Here is a 5,000-nt window from a genome sequence, read left to right as displayed (position 1 = left end):
TCGGATGAGTCCCGTATCGTTATTTTTCGTCACTACCTCCCCGTGCCGGGAGTGGGTAATTTGCGCGCCTGCTGCCTTCCTTGGATGTGGTAGCCGTTTCTCAGGCTCCCTCTCCGGAATCGAACCCTGATTCCCCGTTACCCGTTACAACCATGGTAGGCGCAGAACCTACCATCGACAGTTGATAAGGCAGACATTTGAAAGATGCGTCGCCGGTACGAGGACCGTGCGATCAGCCCAAAGTTATTCAGAGTCACCAAGGCAAACGGACCGGACGAGCCGACCGATTGGTTTTGATCTAATAAAAGCGTCCCTTCCATCTCTGGTCGGGACTCTGTTTGCATGTATTAGCTCTAGAATTACCACAGTTATCCAAGTAACGTGGGTACGATCTAAGGAACCATAACTGATTTAATGAGCCATTCGCGGTTTCACCTTAATGCGGCTTGTACTGAGACATGCATGGCTTAATCTTTGAGACAAGCATATGACTACTGGCAGGATCAACCAGGGAGCTGCGTCAACTAGAGCTGAGCAGCCGGCCGCCCGGGAGTGTGTCCCGGGGGCCCGCGCGAACACGCAAGCGTCCGCTCAATTATTCTGCAAACAGGAGGAGGCTGAGCTCCCCTGCACGATACACCTCGAAACCCTCTCAGGTCCCGGCGGCGCGCAGCGCCGTCCTAAGTACTTGGTCGGGTTCGAGAGAGGCGCAATCGCCCGGAGTTTGGCGAGTAGACGCTTTAGGTGCGACCACCCGTGCTCCCAACTGAGCTTGCCGCTGCCGACAGAGGCCCGGGAGCGTGCTGTCGTGGCATTGCCGGCGGGAGACAACACGCGCCACCTACGGTGGCCGGCAGCTCCAACGCCAGCGCCACAGAAGGACAAAAGCCCCACTTGGGTGCCGAAGCGAACTCTCCCAGCACAGCGCACGCGCCAACACGTCCGCACAGCTGCGATACAAACCACCTGCGAGAACCGCAGAGGCGACCGAGCAGCAGACGGCGTCGCGGCGCCGAGCGCCGGGCGGCGGCGCATCCTCAGCGCACACAGTCCTCAATCGGACCAGCACACTGCAGATGTCCACCGCGCTTCGCACCGGGCCCGCGAGGACCTACTTTGGCCGCACGGCGCCGCGTGCAGGGTGCGCCGGCGCGCAGCTGCGCCGCCTGCCGCCTCCGTCGGCCGGCGCGCCTGCCACTGGCCGCCCCCACCAGCCGGCTGTAGCGCGTGCGCCCACGCACCGCGCGGCCAGCACGCCGGGAGGCCCCCCCTCACCGGCCGGGGACGGTCCCACCCAGCCACCGCCGCGTATCGCTTCACACCCACATGCCATTCACGTTCGTGGGCATGGTGGGTATCGCTGAAACAACCGGTTGGTAGCTCAACCGATCGTCGCCATCACTGATTCACCTCTAGCGAGAACAACCGCACCACAACGGTTTACCAGTTGTTCATTTGCGTAACGTCACCAGCAAACGTAGACGTCCATCGCCATTTGCAAATTCAACGATTGTTGCATGCCTGTGTCAGGTGTCACGACACACTATGTCTGCCCACATACACGCAACAACATGTGCACGCTTCGCGAACACGTGGAAGGTGGCCCCCGTACGTATGCGATGTCCATTGCGCGAACGACTGTCAACCGGCCTCTGTCGCATGTCGCAGATGTGGAACGCAGTGCACCATGCTGTCACGGTGTGTGAGAAGAGACGACTACGTCTGACAACACGCGCCACTACATCAACAGACGGCTCATGCTGATCGCCATCCAGGGCATACCACACTGCAATCCGGCTCTTATAGGGAGACGACACATAGCTGAGTGCACAACAGTTGGACCGCATGGTTCGCCGTTGTTGGCGCAGTCGTTGTACGGTCACATGTACCACGATGTATCATTCAGTACATGAGGACCAATGTGCAGTACAGTGTGTGATTTGGACGTACAACATCAGCGGACAGTTGACACAGGCCGTACCACAGCGTAGGCTAAGTGCTTCGCCATGCGAATGCCAATGAACAACTGCGAAGGGCATTGAGCATGTACGTCCTGCTGCCATCCACATTACAGTGTATCGCTGCAAGGTGTTTAACATGAAGCGATACACTGGGGACCAGGCAGTGCGAGTAGCAAACTATATTGCGGGGGTTGCAGTTAGGCAACACTACACTAATTTAACGCGTCGTATGACAATTACAGAGCGGGTTAAGGCCCAACGTGTGTTGGGTTAAGGCCCAACGTGTGTTGGGTTAAGGCCCAACGTGTGTTGGGTTAAGGCCCAACGTGTGTTGGGTTAAGGCCCAACGTGTGTTGGGTTAAGGCCCAACGTGTGTTGGGTTAAGGCCCAACGTGTGTTGGGTTAAGGCCCAACGTGTGTTGGGTTAAGGCCCAACGTGTGTTGGGTTAAGGCCCAACGTGTGTTGGGTTAAGGCCCAACGTGTGTTGGGTTAAGGCCCAACGTGTGTTGGGTTAAGGCCCAACGTGTGTTGGGTTAAGGCCCAACGTGGGTTGGGTTAAGGCGCAACGTGGGTTGGGTTAAGGCCCAACGTGGGTTGGGTTAAGGCGCAACGTGGGTTGGGTTAAGGCGCAACGTGGGTTGGGTTAAGGCGCAACGTGGGTTAGGTTAAGGCGCAACGTGGGTTAGGTTAAGGCGCAACGTAGGTTAGGTTAAGGCGCAATATAGGTTAGGTTAAGGCGCAATATAGGTTAGGTTAAGGCGCAATATAGGTTAGGTTAAGGCGCAATATAGGTTAGGTTAAGGCGCAATATAGGTTAGGTTAAGGCGCAACGTAGGTTAGGTTAAGGCGCAACGTAGGTTAGGTTAAGGCGCAACATAGGTTAGGTTAAGGCGCAACATAGGTTAGGTTAAGGCGCAACATGGGTTAGGTTAAGGCGCAACATAGGTTAGGTTAAGGCACAATATGGGTTAGGTTAAGGCACAATATGGGTTAGGTTAAGGCACAATATGGGTTAGGTTAAGGCACAATATGGGTTAGGTTAAGGCACAATATGGGTTAGGTTAAGGCACAATATGGGTTAGGTTAAGGCACAATATGGGTTAGGTTAAGGCACAATATGGGTTAGGTTAAGGCACAATATGGGTTAGGTTAAGGCACAATATGGGTTAGGTTAAGGCACAATATGGGTTAGGTTAAGGCACAATATGGGTTAGGTTAAGGCACAATATGGGTTAGGTTAAGGCACAATATGGGTTAGGTTAAGGCACAATATGGGTTAGGTTAAGGCACAATATGGGTTAGGTTAAGGCACAATATGGGTTAGGTTAAGGCACAATATGGGTTAGGTTAAGGCACAATATGGGTTAGGTTAAGGCACAATATGGGTTAGGTTAAGGCACAATATGGGTTAGGTTAAGGCACAATATGGGTTAGGTTAAGGCACAATATGGGTTAGGTTAAGGCACAATATGGGTTAGGTTAAGGCACAATATGGGTTAGGTTAAGGCACAATATGGGTTAGGTTAAGGCACAATATGGGTTAGGTTAAGGCACAATATGGGTTAGGTTAAGGCACAATATGGGTTAGGTTAAGGCACAATATGGGTTAGGTTAAGGCACAATGTGGGTTAGGTTAAGGCACAATGTGGGTTAGGTTAAGGCACAATGTGGGTTAGGTTAAGGCACAACGTGGGTTAGGTTAAGGCACAACGTGGGTTAGGTTAAGGCACAACGTGGGTTAGGTTAAGGCACAACGTGGGTTAGGTTAAGGCACAACGTGGGTTAGGTTAAGGCACAACGTGGGTTAGGTTAAGGCACAACGTGGGTTAGGTTAAGGCACAACGTGGGTTAGGTTAAGGCACAACGTGGGTTAGGTTAAGGCACAATACGGGTTAGGTTAAGGCACAATACGGGTTAGGTTAAGGCACAATACGGGTTAGGTTAAGGCACAATACGGGTTAGGTTAAGGCACAATACGGGTTAGGTTAAGGCACAATACGGGTTAGGTTAAGGCACAATACGGGTTAGGTTAAGGCACAATACGGGTTAGGTTAAGGCACAATACGGGTTAGGTTAAGGCACAATACGGGTTAGGTTAAGGCACAATACGGGTTAGGTTAAGGCACAATACGGGTTAGGTTAAGGCACAATACGGGTTAGGTTAAGGTACAATACGGGTTAGGTTAAGGCACAATACGGGTTAGGTTAAGGCACAATACGGGTTAGGTTAAGGCACAATACGGGTTAGGTTAAGGCACAATACGGGTTAGGTTAAGGCACAATATGGGTTAGGTTAAGGCACAATATGGGTTAGGTTAAGGCACAATATGGGTTAGGTTAAGGCACAATATGGGTTAGGTTAAGGCACAATATGGGTTAGGTTAAGGCACAATATGGGTTAGGTTAAGGCACAATATGGGTTAGGTTAAGGCACAATATGGGTTAGGTTAAGGCACAATATGGGTTAGGTTAAGGCACAATATGGGTTAGGTTAAGGCACAATATGGGTTAGGTTAAGGCACAACGTGGGTTAGGTTAAGGCACAACGTGGGTTAGGTTAAGGCACAACGTGGGTTAGGTTAAGGCACAACGTGGGTTAGGTTAAGGCACAACGTGGGTTAGGTTAAGGCACAACGTGGGTTAGGTTAAGGCACAACGTGGGTTAGGTTAAGGCACAATACGGGTTAGGTTAAGGCACAATACGGGTTAGGTTAAGGCACAATACGGGTTAGGTTAAGGCACAATACGGGTTAGGTTAAGGCACAATACGGGTTAGGTTAAGGCACAATACGGGTTAGGTTAAGGCACAATACGGGTTAGGTTAAGGCACAATACGGGTTAGGTTAAGGCACAATACGGGTTAGGTTAAGGCACAACGTGGGTTAGGTTAAGGCACAACGTGGGTTAGGTTAAGGCACAACGTGGGTTAGGTTAAGGCACAACGTGGGTTAGGTTAAGGCACAACGTGGGTTAGGTTAAGGCACAACGTGGGTTAGGTTAAGGCACAACGTGGGTTAGGTTAAGGCACAATACGGGTT

The 5,000-nt window shown here is 51.7% G+C and overlaps 1 non-coding gene across 1 annotated transcript in view; it reads right to left on the bottom strand.

Moving 5' to 3' along the window:
• Positions 1-514, bottom strand: part of LOC124560819 — a 1,910-nt gene extending 1,396 nt beyond the window's left edge. Inside the window, exon 1 of the ribosomal RNA XR_006969329.1 lies at positions 1-514. This exon is cut by the window's left edge and continues 1,396 nt beyond it. This is a non-coding gene — a ribosomal RNA (small subunit ribosomal RNA).
• Between the last annotated feature and the right edge of the window lie 4,486 nt (positions 515-5,000).

The sequence above is a fragment of the Schistocerca americana genome, unplaced genomic scaffold, assembly GCF_021461395.2.
Source record: "Schistocerca americana isolate TAMUIC-IGC-003095 unplaced genomic scaffold, iqSchAmer2.1 HiC_scaffold_112, whole genome shotgun sequence".
Lineage (NCBI taxonomy): Eukaryota > Metazoa > Arthropoda > Insecta > Orthoptera > Acrididae > Schistocerca > Schistocerca americana.
Note: the sequence above shows the minus strand (reverse complement) of the source record. Positions and strands in the feature narration are given on the sequence as shown.